General features: G+C 43.9%; 1 protein-coding gene across 2 annotated transcripts in view; it reads left to right on the forward strand.

The window, feature by feature from the left end:
- Positions 1-25,468, forward strand: part of osbpl3b (oxysterol binding protein-like 3b) — a 204,087-nt gene that overhangs the window by 35,461 nt on the left and 143,158 nt on the right. For both annotated transcript variants that reach the window (XM_078240221.1, XM_078240230.1), the window contains exon 2: positions 2,363-2,439. The gene's annotated coding sequence lies outside the window, so the exon portion shown is untranslated. The remainder of the gene's footprint in view (positions 1-2,362; positions 2,440-25,468) is intronic.

A 25,468-nucleotide genomic window follows, 5' to 3' on the forward strand; every position in this document is an offset into this window, starting at 1 on the left:
GGGCTTGGAAGAGGTCTTTGCTCGGCACACTTTTGCATAGTGCCCTTTCTTCCCACAGGCGGAGCAAAACACCATCCTGGCCGGACATCTCAGACGAGGGTGCTTCGCCAATCCGCAGAAATAGCACCGTGGGCCTCCAGGAGCTGCCGCAGCTGTCAGGTCTCAAGTTGAGAGCATTATCGCGCAGTTCCGAGGAGCCGCCGGGTACAGTTGAGGCGGTGGCTGTACTTGCCACGATGTTCCCACGTAGTCGGTGGGGTAGGCTTCAAGACTTCTGGAGGCCGTTTCCATTGCATCGGCCAATTCTACTGTCTTAGCCAGGTCCAAGTTACCCTGCTCTAGCAGCCGCAGGCGAATATAGGATGAGCCGATTCCCGCCACGAACGCATCTCTGATAAGATCGTTGGTGTATTGAGTAGCCGACACCTCCTTGCAATTGCAGGCTCTGGCTAGCTGTTGAAGTTCGCGCAGGTACTGTCCCGTAGTTTCGCCGGGCTGCCACCGTCGAGTGGCTAATAGGTGACGAGCATGAATTTCGTTTGGCTGTTTATGGTACAGCTTCTTGAGTAATTCGATGGCCTCTTTGTAATTTTGGGAATCACGGATTGTTGCATACACAGTGTCGCTCACCCTTGCGTGGAGGACCCGCAATCTGTCGGCGTCGGTCTGGACTGCTGTCGAGACGTCAATGTAATCCTCGAAACACTTCAACCAATGGTCGAAAGTATTCGACGCTCCCGCGGCACGTGGATCCAAGGTTAGCTGATCGGGTTTCAGCATCTGCTCCATTTTTCTTCGAACAAAATTTTTGGTATTTTGTTGTGAATAAAATTGATGTGCGATTAATTCACTCGGGAGGCTAGGACGTACACGGGAATAAAGGCTTTTATTCACAACAAGAATAGAGCATACTGCTTAACAATACTATAAGAAGTTTAACAACACCAGGTTAAAGTCCAACAGGTTTATTTGGTAGCAAAAGCCACACAAGCTTTCGGAGCTCCAAGCCCCTTCTTCAGGTGAGTGGGAATTCTGTTCACAAACAGAGCATATAAAGACACAAACTCAATTTACATGAATAATGGTTGGAATGCGAATACTTACAACTAATCAAGTCTTTAAGAAACAAAACAACGTGAGTGGAGAGAGCATCAAGACAGGCTAAAAAGATAAAAACACATCTTTTTAGCCTGTTTTGATGCTCTCTCCACTCACGTTGTTTTGTTTCTTAAAGACTTGATTAGTTGTAAGTATTCGCATTCCAATCATTATTCATGTAAATTGAGTTTGTGTCTTTATATGCTCTGTTTGTGAACAGAATTCCCACTCACCTGAAGAAGGGGCTTGGAGCTCTGAAAGCTTGTGTGGCTTTTGCTACCAAATAAACCTGTTGGACTTTAACCTGGTGTTGTTAAACTTCTTACTGTGTTTACCCCAGTCCAACGCCGGCATCTCCACATCATAACAATACTATCCCAGACTAAGGGCTATTAGGAAGTAGCAGTGACCTTTATACTCCTGTAAGAAGACGGAGCCAAACGGAGTGTACCACAGAACAATGCTAACAGGTGGAACACCCCAACCCTAACCCCAACAGTAACAAGAGTAACATATGTACAAGTACCCATAGTGGTAACCATCTATGGTTCACCACAGTAACATCAAAGGGGCTTTAGTGAGTTGCTGCCGTGCATCTTGTAGGTGGTACACTGCTGCCATTATGCCTCAAGATGCCAGTCAAGCAGGTTGCTTTATCCTGGAAGGTGTCGAAGCCTCTTGAATGTTGTTGGAGCTACAAGTGGAGAATATTCCATCACACATGCAAGTTGTACCTTGTAGATGGACAAATTTTGGGAAGTCAGGAAGTGAGTTACTCACTATAGAATTCCCAGCCTTTTGACCTGCTCTTGTAGACACGCCATTTATGTGGCTGGTCCTGTTTCAGTTGCTGGAGATAGTTGTTGCCTGGCACTTGTGTGATGCAAATGTTACTTTTTGTTAGCTCAAGGTTGAATATTGCTTGAATTTTGCATATGGACTGCTTCTCAGTGTCTGAGAAGTTGTGAATGGTGGTGTATTGGCGAACACCCCCACTTCTGACCTTTATGATGGAAGGAAGTTCATCTGAAGATGGTTGGGCCTGGGCACTAACCTGAGTGACTTTTGCATTGATGCCCTGGGACTGCGGTGATTGACCATTAACTATTACGCCCATCTTCGTTGTGCTATGTAAGACTCCAATCAGTGGAGAGTTTCCTGATTCCCATTGACTCCAGTTTTGCTAGGTCTCCATGATGCCACACTTTGTCGAATGTTGCCTTGATGTCAAAGGCATTCACTCTCTCCTTGCCTTTGATTTCAGCTCTCCTGTCCATATTTGGGTCAAGACTACGATGCGGTCAGGTACTATTTGGCCCCAGTAGAACAAACTGAGCATCGGTGAGTAGGTTTTTGCTGATTAAGTTCCACTTGATAGTACTGTTGAGACCTCTTCAATCAGTTTGGTGATGATCGATAGTAGACTGATAGGATGATTGGCCAAATTAGATTTGTCCTGCTTGTTGTGGACATAACGTAACTGGGCAATTTTCCACGTTGCCGGGTAGATACCAGTGTTGTAGCTGTACTGGAACAGCTTAGCTAGGGACGTGGCCAGTTTAGAACATGAGTCTTCAGCCCTATTGCCAGAATGTTGTCAGTGCCCATAGTCTTTGTAGTAAATGAAACAGAACTTGCTGAACTTGATGGTCCGATCCACTTATTTTGTAAACTGCTTCAGTGCAATTGTCATTTTCTTTTTGATAATTTATTTGTCTCAAATTCTGATCGCAGCAGTATAATTGTCAACTCTGTAATGACTAACCATTGTGTAATACCAAATGACATGGTTGTATTTTATCAAACTTGTAGATTATAGCAATGTCTTGATAAAAATTAAGACCACATCTTTTTTTTTAAAAGTTTGAAGTTCGTCTGATTCTGTTCCTGTACTAATGATTGAATTCAATGAATATGGGGTGGCACGATGGTTAGCACCAAGGACCCAAGTTCAATTCTGTTCTTGGGTGACTGTCTCTGTGTGGAGTTTACATGTTCTCCATGTGTCTGCGTGGGTGACCTTTGGGTACTCCGGTTTCCTTCTACAATCCAAGGGTGTATAGGTTAGGTTGATTGGCCATGCTAAATTGCCCCTTAGTGCCAATGGGATTAGCAGGGTAAATACACGGAGATAGGGCCTGGATGGGATTGTTGTCAGTGCAGGATTGATGGGCTAAAAGGCCTAATTCTGTACTGTTGGGATTCTACGATTCTATTATATGATTCTGTGAATATACTGTAGTAAAGCATTAGTAGAATTAACTTGCTGAGAGGGAGAAAATACTGTCATTCTGTTACATATTGGTAAAAATCCACATGTAGAAGTTACACAGTTCCATTAATATTAAACCTTTGTCTTTAAATAATCTTCCACTCCATCCTGCTCGATTACTAGCAATAGGATTCCACAGTAGCTTTTGAATTGAGTTTATTTTATCTGACAGGAGACAGTAGGAGACTTCACACATGGAAGCAGACTTGCAACAGAGTTAAAAGGATGACCTTTTCTCTCCACTTCCTTCTGCATCATCATATATACTCCAGAGTACTGCACTCGAGTATCTAATTATGGGATTTTTCCCCATACTGGGAGCTGCATTTAGAATTCATCTGTACAATTTCCTGACCGTGGAAAAAATTGCTGAAGTTGAATAAATCCCTGTGCAGAGAGCCATTCGTGCTTTCCCTGCTGAGTTGCAGCCCATGATTTGAGGCTGGTGTGCAAAGGCATTATTCTTGGTTTAATAAGGGGGAATGTGTTAAATGTATGTGATTAGCAACACTGATGGCTTTATTAACCTGAAGAATTCTCCCTTTTTTTCTCCCATTTGCCAAAGGTACAGTAACATAGTAAGCATGGCATTGAACAAGTTCTGCAAATCTTAGTTCAAAGCCCAACATGGTAGATTGAGATTACAGTCAATAAATCTGATAATATGTCAGATTAATGTGCAAAAGATTGTTATAAAAGCAATTAATTCACTAGAGCTCTTCAGGGAAGGCAGTCTGCTATCCCCACCTTACATGTGGGTCTAGTTTATGGAAAGATAGGTCACTTCACAAAGCATTAAAAATCTATCAGGACACTTGATTGCAAGTATAATTGCTACAAAGTATAGTAGTAATATTGTTACTGAGACTGTGGTGGTTCATGATCAACAGCGAACTCATCGCAACTAGACAATAAAGGCAGCAATGTCGATGTTGTCCATAACCTGATGCTTTTCTTCCCTTTGCAACAAAATATTGGAAATAATCAGGTCTGACTACATCTATGGAGAGAGAAAGAGTTAACTTTTTAAATCGATGACCTCTCCTCAGAACTGGAAAAGGTTTGCAACGTGTCAAGTTTCAAGCAAGTTCAAAGACAAGTGAAAAAGGGATAGAATAAGAGTCTGAGTGGAAGGTGGGAGAGATTGTATGACAAAAGTATTGATGGTGCAAGACAAAAGAAGATGATAGGACAAATAAAACTTTCTACTTTGCAATCTGTGGGTGAGGTAGGGAGAAACAAGAAGAGACCCAGTGTAGGGGGATTGGCTGGGTGGGGCAGGCAATGGGTGGCAGATAAGACGGGAATAAATTGGTGGAAAAGTTGAGAAGCGTACAAGAGTCAAAAGTATTTTTCTGAGGGCAGCTGGTACATGCAAGATCCATAAACTGCTGTCAAGTTTTTATAAATAGAAGCATGGATCAGTTGGTGATAGAAACATGGGAGTTCTGATTGTTGCTGCATTGCCGCCTGAATGTGTTATTCAGAGTTCAGCTGATGGTAATGGTCCTCAGTATTCCCAGTAGGGGTTCTGAATCAAAATGTTCAGTGATACTGAAGAATATTTGTGCATATTGTCTAGCTGTTGGCAGGTGCATTGGACAGCTGTGAAACTAACAAGTTAACTGTTGCAATATAACTGCTCCTGCCAGCAAAAACCATAAATGTGCAAATTGCTGTCTGTTTGAACTAAAGGAGATTATTTACCTGGAGTACTTTTCGTCCAATTATTCTAACTGCATTTGCTTTCTTTAAATGAAACTGAAGTGGCAGCTGAACACATTGCATCCTGTCACAATATTGTCTTATATTTGCTAACATCTATTATTTAGTAATAAACTGTTAATCAGAAATACCATTGGTTTATATTTATAACTGCAGTACACTGGCGATGGTAAGTTAGCAACTTGATGATCAGTGGTTGACTTTCTAGATTTAATAAATCCAAAAATGTTTGTTGCTTGGCTGTGAATGAGTTTTAAATTATGATTGTTCCAATTACCTCTGAGTGCATATGGTTTTAGTTTAGGCAGGCATCATGATTGGTGCAGGCTTGGAGGGCCGAAGGGCCTGTTCCTGCTGTACTGTTCTTTGTTCTAACAGTGAAGTTTTCAACGCCATCATTGCTGTTACAAGTTTCTAAAGGTCGTTTTACTGTGGTGTGCGTGCAGTGTTCTGCCTTTTGGAGAGGGGATATTTCTACCTTCAACCCATGTCCCAACCATATTGTAATGTTTTTGTCAAATGGGTAAGATTAATGGGCAACTTTGAACTCAGTCTACACAGCAAATCTGGGATGAGTGGATAAAGTGAATGCAAGCAAATTATGCAACAGGTTTGTGATAATGAGTAAAAAAGCATTCACTTTAAACAAGACTTGAGGGATTCTCTTGCCCTTCTCTGCAATGGGGAACAGCTGTTTGGAATTGGTTGAGTCAGAACAGATGTTGTAGTTGACTTAAATCAAAAAGCTAGATGAATATTTGATTATGAACAAATTGAATGTCTGGTTGTAACAAGATTGAGAGTTGCCACAAGTACGGGTCTAGATAATCACATGCCAAATGTAATGGTGCCAGAAATGCTTCATCCATGGAAATGCGATGCCAAGTAAAGACCATAAATAAAAGTATTGCATTCCTTATCTTTATAGACTCCTCCAGCCTGACGATTCTGAGATCTCTGCACTCCTTCCATTTGGTCTCTTGTGCAGCCCAGATTTTTTTCATCACTCGAACATTGAAAGGTGTACCTCCAGCTGCCCAGGCCCTAAATTTCTGCAGTTCTCTTCCTGAACCCCTCATACCTCACTCTCATTTTACGATGTTCCTTTCAAACCTATCTCCATGACCAAGCTTTGGATCAACAGTTCTAATAACTCATATTGGCTCTGTCAAATTTTATTTGATAATTGCTCCTGTAATGTGCCTTTGAAGTTGGTGCTATATAAATGCAAGTTGCTGTTGGCTATTCACGAGACTTGCTTGATTTCATTTTAGGAGTAGAGTCAAGGAGAACCACTTTTCGGGATGAATTGCAAAATACAGTAGATATTTGTTATATCTGATCAGCCGAAACAATGGGTCAGATGTATCATGTGTCTTGCTTGCTTTTTGTTGCTACTATATCGGTGTCATTTTGTGATTGACCCATAAGGAACTCTGAGTGATTTGCTAAAGCACATCTCAATCAATTTTCCCTCCCTTCTTGAGAGATTAGAATCTTGTATCTGTGAGATGTTGAAATGATCTGTTAGTCATTGTGGTCAGACCTAAAAACTGAAAATACTCAGGAAGCATCTGTGGAGAAACAGTTTAATGCCTTTCTCAGGAAAATATGTTTTACTCAATAGTTGTAGCCTATTTGGCATGAACCATCCTGTCATTTGTGTAGTAAGTGTACAAGAGCTAATTTTGTGATTATTCTCATTCCCAGTAAAGATATCATATTCCTAACTTTCAAGATATAGATCTTTCTAATGTTTAAAAATTGACTTCAAAAGTAGGCAACATCTATCAAAGATAACTACAGTGGTCAGCACTGCTGCCTCACAGCTCCAGGGACCTGGGTTCGATTCTCGGCTTGGATTACTGTCTGTGTGGAGTTTACACATTCTCCCCCTGTCTACGTGGGTCTCCACCGGTGCTCCAGTTTCTTCCTCATAGTCCAAAGATGTGTGGGTTATGTTGAATGGCCATGCTAAATTGCCCCTTAGTGTCCCGGGATGCGCAGGTTAGAAGGATTTAGCTGGGTAAATATGTGGGGTTACGGGGATAGGGTCTGAGTAGGGGTTGTTGTCGGTGCAGACTCGATGGGCCGAATGGCCTCATTTCTGCACTGTAGGGTTTTTATAAAGATCAGGTGATCTCCGATTTCTGCACAGCAACGGATTAACTCCCATCTGAACATGCTTTTGGAAAGTCGGCGATAACTCCTGGGTATTTGCCAAAACTCAAAATCCGTCGACACCGGAGGCAGTGTCTCCAAGCTTGACATTTAGCAAAGAGAGATACAGAGAAGCCAGTTTAACCCAAGAAGGTGTGAACAGTCACCATTAACCCCCCCACCCTTTCCCATTGTACAGCAACAGCTCTTAACTTTGAATCATTTGTGTGAGCCATTGAAGTATTGATCATGTGGACATATGATCAAAACTGACTTCAGATAAATCTTATTGCTCAAGAACCAGGGGAAAACTGTCAATCTGGAAACCAGCAGGACAACTGAGGGACCATTCCTCCAGGAAGAAGACAAAATTCCTGTTTGGACAACAGTCAATCCAGTCAGTGAGAAAGAGAGGCTAATTTGTTCTTGCCTGCAAAAATTGATGTCAACAGAAACTGAGTATGACTTTGTCGGGAAACTCAGAGGTTTCCTTTACATTTCAATGTGTGACATGAGTAAATAAACATTCTTCTGATTTTTAAACTTGCCCAAACACCTGTTTCATGATTGTCCTTAAAATCAACAAGGTTTCAAATGTCCCCTCTAAAACATACCTTGTTGCAGATAACCGAGAGGTGTGAAGGAAAGGGAGAAATTATCCCACCATCTCTCCCCGTACGTAACATAATGGATTTCTTAAATCTGTTATCAGTGGAATGGCTTTCACTAAAAGTTTATTTTTGATTACAGCAAATACCCGTAAATATCATACCGTGACTTGTATTCATAAGATGTCTTTAATGCAATAAAACTTCCCAAGGTACTTCGTGGGAGTGTTATGAAGCAAAATTTGACACCAAGTCATACAAAGAGATATTGGAGCCAATAATCAAAAATCTTCGTTCAAACAGCAAAGTTTTAATAGCCTCTTACAGGAGGAAAGAGAAGTAAAGCAATTGGGTTTAAGGAGGGAAATCCAGATCTTTAGGCCTTCACAATTGAAGGTACAGCCACCAATGTTAGAGGAATTAAAATTGATTGCTCAGAATTGGATTTGAATGGATACTTTGAAGGGTTTTGGGGCCTGAAGAGCTATGGAGATGGGGAGGGACAAGACCATGGAGGGATTTGAAATGAAGGATTAGAATTTTTAAAATGGAGGCATTGTCTAATTGAGAACCAGTGAATGGGACCGTGTCTGATTAAGGATATGCGTAGCAGTGTTTTGGATGACAAATGTATGCAGGGAGAATGTGGGAGAGCAGACAGGAGTGCACTGGAATAGTCAAGAGGGGAGATAAAGGCATGATGTTAGGGAAGGACAAATGCAGCTTTGGTGATGGTTCAGAATACGTTGTCAGGAGCTTATCTTGGGCTGGGTGGGTGGGAAGTGGTGCTCAGAACAGCAGCATTCCCAAGAGCATTGGCAAGGTTGGAAAGTAAATTATCTTCATCTGTCTAGTTAAACATTTCAGTTTTACGCGTGATTGCTTTTGTGCATTCCTCTTGTGGGGAGGGGCACATTCACATATCTCACTTTTTATAAGGTCGTACATTGCACAGAATTTTCTTCTAACTTTCCTAATAACCCACTGAATTCCTTGACTATGTAATGTGATTGTAAACCGTGCAGATCTTTGTTTTGCTTCATTCTCAATGAAAACTGAATTAGTATTTTGGCTGTCGTGGTGGCGGCACTGCAAATGGCTTGGCTGAGCGAGGGAAAAACCTCAGTTGGTGCTCTTGCCTCTAATTATTAACCATTGATCCGTGCTGCAGTTTACTGCTTCAAAAAAATACATGGGTAAGTTGAATTGAATAAGTAACTGCTGTTGTTTTTAGTTGCAAGTAATTATGTAGACTCCATTAAATGTGTGTTATTAATAGTGCTGCACAGTTCTTCAGGGGAAGAAGTACAGGGCTGTCTATGGATCATCTAATTATTTTCAGTTTTCATCTTCCCTTTCACCTCCCAGTGTGTACGACTGCCAAAGTCAGTTCAGATCAAAACTTGCTGCAACTAAATAATGTGTAAACATTATGTTGGCAGCAGCGTAGACTGTGAATTTTTAAAATAAAACTTTTTTTAATGCGTGCTCCAAGCCAGAGTTTGGATTGTGAAATGAAATAGTGCAAACAATGGAACCCTACTATCTGAAGAGCATCTCGTACAAATGAACATTTCCCATTTCCCACATCAGCCACATGCAGCTTTGATAATGACGATTACTCACTTGGGGGGTGGGGGGGCTATTTTGTGCTGTGGATCAGTGCCCAACAGGAATTAGACTGCAGCCATTCATCTGACTCTGCTTTCATCCTGTAAATCTAGACTGGGGTTGAACTAAGCATTGGCCAGTGACCAATCCTAAAACCAACCCAATCTCTTTCTTGTCCCCTCCTAATCTTTCCCATCCTTTTCACACACAACTATAATTTTAAAAATCCCAGCATTACTTTAATAGTTTACAAAGGCAGCGAATGCTGGAGAAACTCAGCAGGTCTGACAGCATCTGTGGACGAAAAATAGGCTCTCCTTTCTCTCCCCAGATGCTGTCAGACCTGCAGAGTTTCTCCAGCATTTTCTGTTTTTGTTTCAGATTCCAGCATCGGCAGTATTTTGCCTTTACTTTAAGAGTTTGATTGCCCAGAGAAAGAAAATTATTAAGGGATTAAAGTAGAATCCCTACAGTGCAGAAAGAGGCTATTTGGCCCATTGAGTCTGCACCAACTCGATGCGGAGCATCCCACCCAGCACCACCACTGCCCTATCCCCGTAACCCTGTGTATTTACCATGGCCAATCCACCTACCTGCCTATCTTTGGACAGTGGGAGGAATCCCAGGCAAACACTGGGAGAACATCCAAATTCCACACAGACAATCATCCAAGGCTGGAATCGAACCGGGTCCCTGGCGCTATGAGGCAGCAGTGCCATCATGCCACCCTTAAAGATAATGCACTATTTGCTGTGGAAGGTAGTTGAGCTCTTGGGAGTATAATCTTGTATTAGAAAGAGAAGAATATTAATGCCTCGTGATAACATTTTCTTTTGTTTTATGGATTTATAGCTATTCCAAAAAGCCAAATTTCCTTTTGTGGCCAAATATCACATGGACTTGTCACAGCCTAGCTATTCTCTCAGAAGTAGCTCTTTTCTTGTTGTTGATCTTAGTTGTGTGTGCACTTTCTGACTAAAGAGCTTTATTTCTGTTGCCTTATAGTTCTGTTGTTTGTATGTTAACTTCCTTTTAACTGCCAGTTTATATAGAAAAAGTTGTAATTACATTCTCCGGCCAGTAACTGTGTTGTAGCACCTCAGTTTTGCATCTTCCAAGTGCAGATTGTATTTCAGAAAAGTTCAGATTTTAAAAATATATTCGCCATAACTTTTATCAGTATACATAGGTACATTTAGCTTCTTGTCATCTGAAGCCCTTACTTGGTCTTGACTCTGCAACACCACCAGAGATAGGATAGTACTATTTTTTTCCTACTCCACCATCACTTTGATAATATGACAAACCACTGTATAAATACAAGCATCTCTTCACAAAGTATTCATTCTATAATTGATTTTAGTCTAAATCCAACTGACTAAAATGTCTTGTACATTTAGAATCAGGAGGTGCTGGTGTAGTTGTGTTGTTACTGGACTACTTACCCAGAGACCCAGGGTCCTGGGTTTGAAATACACTATAGTAGATGGTGAAATTTGAACTTGATAAAAATCTAGAGGTAAAAGTCTAATGCTGACCATGAAACTGTTGTTGATTGTCATAAAGACACCACTTTTTTTTGTGTGGTCGTTAGCCAATGCTTATTTAGTCTGGTCTACATGTGACTTTTAAATGTCTCTGAAAGTGTCTTGCAAGCCACTTTGTTCAGGGATAATTAGAGTGGCCCGTTATTAGCACCCACATCCAATGAATACAATATAATTCATGCACTTAAATGCTTTGTCATTGAATTTACAAAAAGGATGTACATTCATACAAAAGAAGTATTAAGAATAAGGAATTGTGTTGGGGATCAGATCAGAAACTCCAAGGTATGTTATGCATTTAGCCTAGACCCCAAGTGTTTTTGATTTTGGCACTATAGAATCCCTACAGTGCAGAAGGAGGCCATTTGGCTCACAAACCTGCACTGGCAACAATCCCACCCAGACCCTATCCCGCAACCCCATGCATTTGCCCTACTCTGTCCCCCTGACACTAAGGGGCAATTTAGCATGGGCAATTTAGCATGGCCAATCAACCTAACCTGCACACCTTTGGACTGTGGGAGGAAACTGGAGCACCCACAGGAAACCCTGGGCGTTCAAACACTGGGAGAACATACAAATTCCACACAGTGACAGTGACCCGGGTGCAAGCACAAGATATTTCTCTCCAAGTATGGTGCAATTGACCCACTTGCAAGCTTTTATCAAAACAAACTTTATTTAAGAACATAGTTAGAATATAACAAGAATTAGCATAACTTTTACCAATTAAAACACTCAGCTGTTAAAGCTTATACTTTATCATGTTTATCTATTGTTCCAATTTAAAGCAATATCCCCACAGACGTACACCCTTCAGAATTAGTTAGCACAAAAAACAAGTATGTTCACATGGTGCTAGATTTCCATCCCTTTAACACTTCTGGACAGAGATCCAGATAACAGTTTCCAGAGAAGGATATATCCTCAAACAGTAGCACTTCAGTGAAGTAAACCTAGTCTCTGGCAGCTGCCAATCTCCAGATTTCAGAGGGGAAAAAAGAGGCACTACTCTCTCTCAATTCCTCCAATTACCATCTAAACAGAAGTAAGCTTGAATTCTGTGTAAGCCTAGCTCCAATTAATCACATGACCCTACCTATCAATCAATCTAATCAACTCCTATTCTGCAAAACCCCAGGAGAACACAAAAAAACATGTAGATTAAAACATTGAAGCAATTAAGATCGATTATATTGCTGCAGTAACAGTAGAGGATACCGGTTATAGACAGTGGCACTAATTAAATGGAAGGGACTGCTCAAAGCATCCTGCACAGAAATAGTATTGTCACAATTGGAAGGTTTTTTTGGAAGTGGTTTATGCATTGAATTCTGAAGAAACTCATGACATTTAAAGGAGGACGTTAAAACAATTAAAGATGTTCCCCATGAAGCTAACCTATGTTTTTGAAAATTGGATCAGTTATTGCTCAAACTGATCAGTTCATCTGATGAGTCACTTCAGAAGAAAAGCTGAATTAATAATTACAGTAAGAAGTAATTAATCTGTTTTTTGCCTGATAAAGATCTCGTGAGGTTGCTGTAGCTGTCAGTGTATGTTATGCAACTTTTTGATTAAAATATTTAAAATTAGCTCGGAAAGAGATTTTAATTTATACATGTACCCTTTGTGACTTCAGGGGTCCCAAAGTGCTTTACACGCAGTGATGTACTTTTGAAGTGTAATTGAGTAAGTGTGCCAACCAATTTTGCACAGCAAGCTCTCAGAACAATGTGATAATGATCTGGTAAGTTGTTTTTGTGATGTTGATTGAGATATGAATATTGATGAGGACACTGGGGATAAATCCCTTATCTTTTTGAAAAATAGTGGACCTTTTATGTCCACTTCATGAGGGCGATGGTGGTGTAGTTGTAATGTCACTGGGCTAGTAATCCAGAGGTCCTGGCCAATACCCTAGGGTCATTGGTTCAAGTGCCACCACAGCAGCAATTCAAATAGTAAATGTGAAAGCTAGTTTCCGGGATGGTGACTATCATTGATTAGGGTTCACTAATGTTCTTTAGGGAAGGAAATCTGCTATCATTGTCCAATATGGCCTACATGGGACTCCAGACCCACTGAAATGTGGTTGATTCTTAACTGCCCTCCGAAATGACCTTGCAAGCCATTCGGATCAAGGACTGTTAAGGGTGGGTAAGGAATGTTGGCCCAGGAAACCATGCTCGCATCCCAAGAAAGAAAAATAAAAATAATCTTGAGGGTAGAAAGAGTCTTGGTTTATTGGCTCATGAAGAGTTTGGTAGATGAGTTGTTTGGAGTTTTGTGCGCTCTCTGATGCCTCATTCCCTATGCATTTTCCTGGTGAAGTCTCTTGATTTGTTTGTTGCCTTCGTAAATAAACCACCTCCATTTTGGTCAGTCACAAGCAGGGTTTCCCATGAGGGTATGTTTGACCTCTTCTGAGATGCTTTGAGGACATCCCTAAAACATTTCCACTGTCTACCTGGGAATCTCCTGTCAGTCGAATTCTAGGAAGAGCAGTTGCTTCAGGAGACTGCAGGCATGTCAGTGAGATTAACATCTCAATGCCTGGCATCTTGGCTTGGAGAGGATGCTGCTGTTGGACTGTCTTTCTTGCTACTGGATTTGGAGGACCTTGCAATTTAAGGAAGTAATAGAACGACATGTAGAAAATCATAATACAATCACGTGGGGTACACATCGTTTTGAATAAGGAGGTTGTGCCTGATGTCCACAAGTGCACTTTTATCAGTGAAGTTATTAGATAGCAATCGGAGAGAGGAATGTTAGCTTTCTTTGTCCCGTTAAAGAGATGCTGTAGATAATTGTGGAATCTCCACTGCCAACATGGTGGAGATTAATTTGCTCAGCACGCGCTGGAAATGGATTCTATGGATTTCCAGATCTGCTTGGCCCAGTTATTCACTTGACATTGTGCAGCCATTGGAGGAGCAAATGGCGTATGTTTTAAAGTCCCAGGATTTGCTGGGGACATAACAATGAGTTGATTGTGCATGACATCATTAGTACATTTATCAGAAAATAATTCCAACCATTAGTAGTGTGGAAAGAGACACAGCCGGAGTTGGGAATCAGCACAATTTTTCACCATGTTCTAATGTTAACCCTGCAAAAAATAAAGCTCGCTGTCAACCCCATGTGACTTTCAAGAAATTGCTGCATTTACTCCATAAATACAAATAAAATTCACTACAGGAAGTTAGACCTGGGATTCCATGGTGCAAGAACCTGATTAATGGAGCGTTTAAAAGCACTGCAATGCTATTTGACAGTGAAGGCCTAGAAAGGGAACGCATGAAACTGGAGTCTCTTTCCTGCAAGTAATGGAAATCCCCGAAGTTAATTTGAGTTAGTTTATTTGTTTGGTATGCAAAAGAGATACCTGATGCCCTGCCAGCCATTCACTGTTGATTCTATTGTCCAGGTGATCTAATTGTGCCGTTATCAGGGCTCACTTCTGGCAGTTGGTGGTACAAACGTTTTTTTGAACTGAAAGGTGAGGAAAAGGACCCAACTCCTGGTCATGCTGCAAGATGCCATGCAGTGACCTTCTACTGTTAATCTTGCTGTTCTCAATGTGATGCATGACTGGCTCAGTATTCGTTGAGATAAAAGTAAATACACCTATTAGCAGCAATTTGTAGGCAAGAGGTACAGCTTGGCTATTCAATTACTATAATATTGGGTGCATACACAATAAATGCACACAACCCTGGGTGTGTCTGACATATTTGGGAGTGTACAGGCATGCTAGTAGTGTTATGGGATGACGATCTAGGATTATATGTACTCTGACAACATGCAGCTTGACTTCACCGCAGCAGCTCTTGACGACTCCACCTTTTTGCTAAGTTACCAGACTACCTGTCTGACATTAATTACCAGAAGGACAAAAACTTCCTTAAATTACATATTGGGAAGACTGAAGCCTTGTTTTTGGCTCCTGCTCCAAATTCCATTTGCAAGCTGCTGTCTCCTCCCCTCTCCTTGGCAACAGTCTGAGACAAAATCAGTCTGTTGACAATCTTGATGTCAATTTTGAACACAAGACAAGCTTCTGAAAACCTGTTTATGCTGCCACAAAGACTGCATAACTTGGCCTCAGCTCAGCTGCTGCTGAAACCCTCCTTAATGCCTTTGTCACACCTCGAATGGACTATTCCCATGCCCTTCCGGTGGGCCTCCCATTGTTTGCACTCTGTAAACTTGAAGTCATCCAAAACTCTGCTGCCTATACCTTAACTCGAGCAAAGTCTGGTTCCCCTATCGCCCCTGTGCTTGCTGACATATTGGCTCCCAATCAAGCAACATGTTAATTTTAAAATTCCCATCCTTGTTTCCAAATCCTGCCATGACCTTGCCCCCTCCCTGTTTCTGTAATTGCCTCCAGCCCCACCACCTCTGATATTTGCACTCATCTAATTCTTGACTCATGAGCATGCCCCATTTTACTCACTCCAATATTGGTGGTCACGCCTTCAGATGCCTCTGCCCTAAATTGTAGAAATCTTTCCCTACGACTCTCTACCTTTCTTCCTCAAAGACCCTCATTAAAACCCACCTCTGTGACTGAGCTTTGGTTACCTGACATAATATCTTCAGTGTCACATTTTGTTAATTCTCCTATGAAATGACCGAGTACATCATCTTGCATTAAAGGCAGTTAATGCACATTGTATCTCTTCATACAACATGCTTTTTCTTTTAAGAAAAACAGTAGGGAGAGGAGAAAGATGGATTCATTTCAATATTTGGAGCAAGGTGTTGCCAATATGAACCCAACCACGATGGCACTGACCTTTTACTGAGCGTCATGCAACTTGGGTTTGAATGAAATTCATTGTGCATGGTGACAAATCACAGGAGAGCTGAGGGTTTTTTTAAATTCAGGCACACTCGAGAATAAATTTTTAAAAATGGAACCGTGAAAAGTATTGTGGTGAACCATTGTTGGTTGAAACCAGGAGTGCTGAGCCATGGTCTGGCCAGTACTATGAGTCTGTAGATATGTTACTGTTGGGGTTAGGGTTGGGCTGTTCTACCTGTTAATATAGTCCTATGGTACACCCCAGTTGGCTCCGCCTCCTGGGAGAGGTATAAAGGTCACTGCTCTGCCTGGTGACCCTTTCATCTGGGATCGTATACTGTATATAGTAGCTCTGTTATTGTTGGCAATAAAAGCCTTTATTTCCCGAGTACATCCAGCCTCTCATATGTTATATCGCGCATCAATTTTATTGCCAACAAATTCTTTTTTTTGAAAAAAAAACGACAAAAGAAAACACGGAGCAAATGCTTAAACCCGAACGGCTTACGTTGGACCCACGTGCGGCGGGAGCATCGAACACTTTCGACCACTGGTTGAAGTGTTTCCAAGATTACCTCGACGCCTCCACAGCGGTCACCGACGACGCCGACAGACTCCGGGTCCTCCACGCGAGGGTAAGCGACGCTGTATACTTAGCGATCCGTGGGGCCACCGACTACAAAGGGGCCCTCGAGCTTCTCAAGAAGCGATACAACAAACCGCCGAATGAGATCCATGCTCGATACCTTCTAGCCACTCGACGGCGGCAGCCCGGCGAAACGACGGAACGGTACGCGTGCGAGCTTCAGCAGCTAGCCAGAGCCTGCAACTGCAAGTCAGTGACGGCAGACAGTACATGAGCGACCTAGCTCGAGATGCGTTTGTGGCGGGAATCGGCTCGTTGTACATCCGCCTTCGGCTGTTGGAGCAAGGTAACCTCGATCTCACTAAAACCATAGAGTTAGCTGACGCTCTAGAAACAGCCTCCAAAAGTCTGGCGATGTACCCCAACGACCGCGTGGAGACAGTGGGGCAGTCGCAGACTCCACTTCATTCAGCGGGACCGAAAAATTGCGCGATTGTGTTCCCAGCCTCGGACCTGACGACGGCAGCAGCTCCAGGTGGCCCGCGGTGTTACTTCTGTGGGGGGGTGAAACACCCTCGGCAGCGATGTCCAGCTAAAGCGGTGTTGTGCTCCGCCTGCGGCAAGAAGGGACATTATTCCAAAGTATGCCGGTCTAAACCTCCATCCAAGAACAGCAGTGCAGCGTGTGACTCCCCGGAGCCGACCTCCTTGTCTTCTGCGTCTTCAAGGTCTTCTACCACGTGCGATTCCAGGACGTCGTCATTCCGAACGACGGAGTCGCAAGACACGTGCGACCTGCAGGGGCCGCAGGTTTTGGCGCCATCGTCCACGTGCGACCTATGGGGGCAGCCATTTTGGTCGGCACTGACCGCGAATGACCAGCAGGAGTCGTCATCAACCATCTCAGCTGCCTGCAGTTGCACCCACGAACCAACGGTGGCGTCGATCATCCTGGACCAGGCCAAGCCTCACAGACTCGACAAGTCCATGATGGACATACAGGTAAACAGACGCCCGATTTATTGTTTGTTTGACAGCGGGAGCACGGAGAGCTTCATTCACCCGGACACCGTGAAGCGGTGTGGTCTTCAGATTTGGACTGTCAAGCAGACAATTTCGATGGCGTCAAGGTCCCGGTCTGTCACCGTACTAGGGAGCTGCGTGGTCAATCTGACGGTGCAGGGCACGGTTTACGAGAACTTCAGGCTCCTTGTGTTACCGCACCTTTGCGCGCCAATACTCCTAGGACTAGATTTTATGGTCCACTTGAAGAGTGTAACCCTGCAGTACGATGGGCCACTCCCTCCGCTTTCAGTGGGAGACCCACAGCCTCTAAATTGCCCAACGCGCTCCACATGTAGTCTCTCAACGCTTGGGATTACCACAGCCTCCCTATTCCAGAATCTCGTGCCAGGCTGCAAGCCCATCGCAACAAAGAGCAGGCGTTACAGCGCTGAGGATCGGATCTTCATTCGATCTGAAGTTCAGCGGCTCCTCAAGGAAGGGGTCATCCAACCTAGCGCTAGTCCTTGGAGAGCGCAAGTCGTGGTGGTTAAGAATGGGAACAAACCCCGGATGGTCATAGACTATAGTCAGACCATTAACAGATACACGCAGCTGGATGCGTATCCCCTCCCGTGCATATCTGACATGGTCAACCAGATTGCGCAGTACCGGGTGTTCTACACCATCGACTTAAAATCTGCTTATCACCAGCTCCCCATTCGCCCAGAGGACCGACAATACACGGCCTTTGAGGCGGATGGTCGCCTGTACCATTTTTTACGGGTTCCTTTTGGTGTCACGAATGGGGTCTCGGTCTTCCAGCGTGCTATGGACCGAATGGTGGACCAGAACGGGCTGCGGGCTACCTTCCCGTACCTGGATAACGTCACCATCTGCGGCCATGACCAGCAGGACCACGATGCCAACCTTCTTAGATTCTTATGCACTGCATCTCGCCTGAATCTGACCTACAACAGGGAGAAGTGTGTATTTCGCACGCGCCGCCTAGCTATCCTCAGATATGTGGTGGAAAACGGGGTCCTTGGCCCTGATCCAGACCGTATGCGTCCCCTCCTCGAACTTCCCCTGCCCACTAGCGTCAAAGCACTGAGAAGATGTTTAGGCTTCTTCTCATACGATGCACAGTGGGTTCCCAATTACGCGGACAAAGCCTGTCCGCTCATCAAGTCTACCTCTTTTCCCCTAGCAACAGAGGCTCGCTTAGCCTTTGCAAGAATAAAAGCCGACATCGCGAAAGCCACGATGCACGCTATCGATGAGTCCATCCCCTTTCAGGTGGAGAGTGATGCATCTGATTTCGCCCTGGCCGCCACACTTAACCAGGCGGGCAGGCCCGTTGCCTTTTTCTCTCGCACCCTCCAAGGCCCTGAAATTCGACATGTGGCGGTGGAAAAGGAGGCCCAGGCCATTGGGGAGGCCGTTCGGCATTGGCGCCATTACTTGGCGGGAAAACGGTTCACTCTACTCACGGACCAGCGGTCCGTGGCGTTCATGTTCAACAACACGTTACGGGGCAAGATCAAGAATGATAAAATCTTGAGGTGGAGAATCGAACTCTCCACCTACAATTATGATATCATGTACCGTCCAGGGAAGCTCAATGAGCCCTCGGATGCCCTGTCGCGTGGAACATGCGCTAGTATGCAGGAGAATCGATTGCAGGCTCTCCACAATGACCTCTGCCATCCGGGGGTCACTCGGTTCTTCCACTTCATAAAGGCCCGGAATCTATTCTACTCGGTGGAAGATGTCAGGTCCATAACCAGAAGCTGCCGGGTATGCGCGGAATGCAAACCGCACTTCTACCGACCTGACAGGGCACACCTCGTTAAGGCCACTCGTCCCTTCGAAAGACTGAGTGTGGACTTTAAGGGCCCCCTTCCCTCGACAGATCGGAACGTGTACTTCCTCAATGTGGTTGACGAGTACTCACGATTTCCTTTTGTCATTCCATGTTCTGATATGACCGCTGCCACGGTTATCAAGGCATTTCGTGATCTTTTCACCCTGTTCGGTTACCCCTGTTATATCCACAGCGATAGGGGCTCGTCGTTCATGAGCGATGACTTGAGGCAATACCTGCTCTCATATGGGATTGCCTCTAGTAGAACCACGAGCTACAACCCAAGGGGTAACGGACAGGTCGAACGAGAGAATGCTACAGTCTGGAAGGCTGTCTTACTGGCGTTGAGGTCTAAAGGTCTTCCAGTCTCCCGTTGGCAAGAGGTACTCCCTGATGCGCTCCACTCCATACGCTCACTCCTGTGTACGGCAACCAACGCTACTCCTCATGAAAGGCTGTTTTCATTCCCTAGGAAGTCTTCCTCTGGGACCTCATTACCGTCTTGGTTGACGTACTCAGGACCTGTCCTCCTGCAGCGGCATGTTAGGACGCAAGTCCGACCCTTTGGTTGAACAGGTCCATCTCCTCCACGCCAACCCTCAGTATGCCTACGTGGCATATCCTGCGAGAGGACACGGTCTCGATTCGAGATCTGGCGCCAGCAGGGGGCTTGGAAACCCCTGTCGCTCCCACACCTCCTGTTAGGGACCCCCCCAACCATTATTTCCCCTCCTGACATGGCGCGGGCAGTATCGGGACCACCACTTAACCCTCTTACTCCCGTGTACAGCTTGCCTGAGTCCAGGAGATGGTCGCCACTTCAAGGCGTGCCCGAGTTCAGCGGATTGTCACCACCTCGTGGTCTACCGGCCCGTGAGGCACTGGAGGAGTCGCTGGACACTGCCTTGGAGAGAACGTCACCGCGATTGCCTAAACCGGTGTCATCGCCGGTGTTGAGGAGGTCACAGTGACGGTGCGGTCCCCCAGACCGTTTGAACTTATCGACAGATGAACAATTGTTCTGTGTTTTGTACCCCGCCGGCCTTTGTTTTCAAAGGAGGGGTGAATGTGGTGAACCATTGTTGGTTCCCACCAGGTAGTGCTGAGCCATGGTCTGGCCAGTACTATGAGTCTGTAGATATGTTACTGTTGGGGTTAGGGTTGGGCTGTTCTACCTGTTAATATAGTCCTATGGTACACCCCAGTTGGCTCCGCCTCCTGGGAGAGGTATAAAGGTCACTGCTCTGCCTGGTGACCCTTTAATCTGGGATCGTATACTGTATATAGTAGCTCTGTTATTGTTGGCAATAAAAGCCTTTATTTCCCGAGTATATCCAGCCTCTCGTGTGTTATATCGCGCATCAAGTATCTTCCCAAATTGAATACTGGAAGGTACTATGTACCACTTGCATACCATTTTATGAAACCTGCTTAATATGATCTTTTGTTTTTATTTTCAGCAATTTGCATTTTTGTTTCATAGTGGACTTGCAATATTTGATTTTTGTTACTATTTTTTCATTCGAGAGGTACTTTCTCCTGCTCCTCTCCAATGAATGACTAAGTTATTGCTGGAACTGATGTAACATTACAGAATATTTTTCTAATGTCTTGTCTCCAATGAGCAACGAGTGAGGAGCTGATCTGTTGTCATGGCCCAACTGTGGAATCACGAATCCCTAATAAAATTGAAGTTGATGGGTATCAGGAAAAACCTTACACTGCTTGCTGTGCTTGTCGCAAAGGAAGATGGTTGACATTGGATGCCAATCATCCCAACCTCGGGGCATTGCTGCAGGAGTTCCTCAGGGCAGTGTCCTCAGCCTGGCTATCTTCAACTGTTTCTTCATTGTCCTGCCCTTCTTCCTAAGGTCAGAAGTGGGCACGGTCGCTGATGATTGCACTGTGTTTAGTTCCAGGCTGAAATCCTCAGATAATTGGTATTTTTCTGCATGTAACAAGATCCAAACAATTCAGCTAGGGCCGCTAAACAGTGAGAAATATTCATTCCACATTTACCAATAAGTGACCACACCCGAGAAGGGAGAGTATAACCAACTGCCCTGGAGGTTCAACAGTGTACCCAGGTTTGATTCATTTTGCATTGACATCCTGGGTTCACAATCAAATTAACACTGTGTGGATACAGCAGCAGGTCAGTGTGTGGAGCCTTGATTTTCATGATCCTGATTGGGACCAAACAGAGGTGGTACCAGAAAAAATGGCTACTGAGAGGCTGGCAGAAATACCCGCCTCTGCCCTCAGCCATTTTCACAAGGGTGACACTGGAACCTGCTCACTCATATAAAGGAGGAAACTAATAGCGTTGTGGGCTCATTGAGAGGTCGCCAAAGATTTTCTTTTATTTTTAATGGAGCCAGCTGTTGGGTTTTACAGCATTTGCATGGAGGTGTGGGCCATGGATTGGAGGCATGGTAAAGGTGAGTAAAATGATTTTTGCTCATTTTACAGTTTAATGTGAAATGCTACAGCATGAATTTATCTCTCTTCATTAAGGTGAGTTATGAGGGGGGGGGGGGAAAAGATGGGCTTAACTTGCCCACTCTGGATTCAGCCTGCCTCCACTAATGTCTCGTGCCTGCTACCTTCAGGCCACTTGGTGCCCCAAAACCAGATGGTCCTGCCAGCTGGCAATCTTATAATGACCGGATTTGGCCTGATGCCCACCTCCAGTGTGGAAATCTGAGTAGTGAGTGGCTTAACCACATGACGTCCTAAAGCCTATCAGCCATCTATAAGACGCAAGTTAGTGATGGGAATCCTCTCCATTTGCCTGGGTGAGTGCAACTCATGATGTGGAGATGCCGGCGTTGGACAGAATTGAAGCTCATCCAAGGCAACCAGCCCACTTGATTAGCACCCCATCCACCACCTTAAGCATTCATTGCCTCCACCACCATCACACAATGATAGCAGCGCACATACCTACAAAATGCACCGCAGCAAATTGCCAGGACATTTTCAACAGCATCTTTCAAACTGTGGCCACTATCACCCAGAAGAACAAGGGCAAAAGATGGAACATCTTTTGGAACATCACCAAGTGCATGTTTCCCTCGACTTGGAAACCTATTACCTTGTCTTTGTCATTGTTGTGGCAAAATCCTGGAATTCCCAATCTAACAGCACTGTGGAAGTACCTTTACCCCATGAAATCATAGAAACCCTACAGTACAGACAGAGGCCATTCGGCCCATCAAGTCTGCACCGACCACAGTCCCACCCAGGCCCTACCACCATATCCTGACAGATTTTACCCACTAATCCCTCTAACCTACGCATCTCAGAACACTAAGGGCAATTTTTAGCATAGCCAATCAACCTAACTTGCACATCTTTGGACTGTGGGAGGAAACCGGAGCACCCGGAGGAAACCCACGCAGACACGAGGAGACAGTGCAAACTCCACACAGACAGTGACTCAAGCCGGGAATCGAACCCAGGTCCCTGGAGCTGTGAAGCAGCAGTGCTAACCACTGTGCTACCGTGCTGCCCGTGCTGCCCTGAACTGCAGAGGTTCAAGAAGATGGCTCACTGTCACCCCCTCAAGGACAGTTAGGAGTGGACAATTAATGCTGGTCCTGCTAGTAATGACTACAACCTGTTGAAGGATAAAGTAAAGGAAAAGATTGATAACTGCAACTATTATAATTCCACATGATCTCACTGTAACCAGGAGCCATTTACCTCCAACTCTTTTCTATGTGGTTGTCAAGTTATGTAGGTTGTTGCGGTGCGTTCTGAATATTGTTAATTTTCTCTCCGCTTCTGTAGAATTGCAGAATCTATTGCTCGCTCACTCAAATTAATAGGTAGTTTTGTTATTTGTCCACAAATGTTTAAAAACCCTAAAGAAGGCAGAGTTTGGGTGAAATTTAACTTGCAGTCCTGACAGGAGGGCCGGTCTGTTTGAAATGTATGTTCCTGAACAAGCTCTCAATGTCTCCAAAGCCAAGTCGTAATTAAGATGGCAGCTCATACTGCAGATATGAATTTGAGACTAATACCTACTTTGTGATATGAGATCAAAGAGGCCAAGTCACTCTGCCAGATTACTTTGAGGTAAGTTGAGCTTTTTGGATGGTGAAAGGCAACACATGCAGAGCTTGGCTCTCTGATTAAATTTTAATAGTGAAAAAATGACCGCGTTCCAAACTCTCCTTTTAAAATGGCATTTAAAGGTTTGCTTTGTACTGGATGTGCTTGTACTGTAGTTGGTATGGAGCTGAAGCTTGGTGCCATGACCTCCTTGCAATGACAGTGCGCTGTAGGTTCAAGCGACTTCAAACCCAAACTGCAGTAGAATGACGTGTGTTCCATTGTTGTCTATAATATGCTTGTTTGGTGGCTGGCAGTGTAGGACTACACAGTGAGTCTGTACGTTACATCAGCTTCCCATTTTTGTTAGGATAGTAATGTAATTTTATTGAATGTTAATATGCAGTTAGTTTCAGGAAGCAAATGTTTTCTGGTATTAATATCAGTTAATACTATAATTGAGGGGGACAAAATGTAATACTTCTATGCCTTGCAGGACTTTTTCTTTGTTCGGAAATTTTAAGAGTTTCTGTGGGCCAAGATTCTAATGTTTATTTATTAGTCACAAGTAACTGCAATGAAATTGCTGTGAAAATCCCCTTGTCGCCACACTCCGGCGCTTGTTCGGGTACACAGGGAGAATTTAGCATGGCCAATGCACCTAACCGGCACATCTTTTGAACTGTGGGAGGAAACCGGAGCACCCAGAGGAAATCCACGCAGGCACTGGGAGAATGTGCAGACTCCGCACAGTGACCCAAGATGGGAATCGAACCTGGGCCGCTGGCACTGAGGCAGCAGTGCTACTGTGCTGCCCCCTCTGGATTCTCTGCAGTTTAGAAGAATTAGAGACAATATCATTGAAATTTATAACACTTTTTAAAGGGTTTCAAAGGGTGGATGTTGTAGACTGAAACATCTTAAGGTAAGGGTCATAATTACAGGATAACGGGTTGGTCAATTTGCAGTGAAAGGAGGAGAAATTTCTTCACTTAAAGGATTATGAATTGTTGGAATTCTCTACCCCAGAGGGCTGTGGATGCACAATTGAAGTATATTTGAAACAGATCAATAAATTTTGGGTATAAGGATATTAATGGGCAAGTGGAGTTGATGTACAAGTTTAACCATAAATTTCTTTGGATGGCAGACCAAGCTTGGCGATCCATTTTGCTTACTCCAGCTCCATATTCTTAGAGCATGGCAGCCTTTGTGCTGTAGTGATGGGGACATTTTAATGTCCAGTTCCTTCCAAAATTGAGCTAGTGATGTCTTAGAGTCTGACACTCGAGGATATTCAGGCCATTGAATCCATTCCAACTCTCTGCAAGTTAACCCTCAGAGCTATTTGTCCATTCTGTCTTAGTAACCCTGTACGTTTATTGCCCCCACTTATGTCATATGCAGCAAACGCCAGGTCATTACCACTTGCTGAGTTTAGAAAAGTTCTTCTTTGTATCTTTCCCATATCTCTTGCTCGAAACCTTAAATCTGTGTTCTCTGGTCCTCAGACTGTCAGCAAATGAGAACAGCTTTTCTTTGTTTACTTTATTGAAACCTGTCATAATTTTGTACACCTCTATCAGATCTTCCCTCAATCTTTTTGCTCCAAGGAGAGCAAACACAACTTGTCCAGCTTAACCTTGTGCATAACTGTTCCGACTGTCTCATCCTTCCTAAGTATTGTGGCAAGTTCTTCTATTATCTCCACCTTCCCTTAACTTCGAATGCATACCAGCCATCAATGGTAATATAGCATTCTTAAGCATAGCCAGCCTTTCAAATGCAGTACACCCTATCAGTTTCCATTCATCCATTACGTCTATTGCCTCCACTCCTCCTGATATTTTGTTGGCATTCTCTCTCTCGGCAAATACTGATGCAAAGTACTTATTACATTTTCAAGCTTTGCCCTGAGCCTCGCATATTGATCATCACCATTGTCCCTAATATGCCCAAATCCACATCCTACTACCCCTTCACTACTGCCATATTAGTAGGGGTTTCCTTTTGTGTTAACTGCCATTCTGTTCTTTATTGTATTTGACCTGGTTCTCACTGGAAAAATTCTTCATCATATGTATCATCTAATCACTTTTCTAATTTTGTTTCTTTAC

This window comes from Mustelus asterias, chromosome 2, assembly GCF_964213995.1.
Source record: "Mustelus asterias chromosome 2, sMusAst1.hap1.1, whole genome shotgun sequence".
Lineage (NCBI taxonomy): Eukaryota > Metazoa > Chordata > Chondrichthyes > Carcharhiniformes > Triakidae > Mustelus > Mustelus asterias.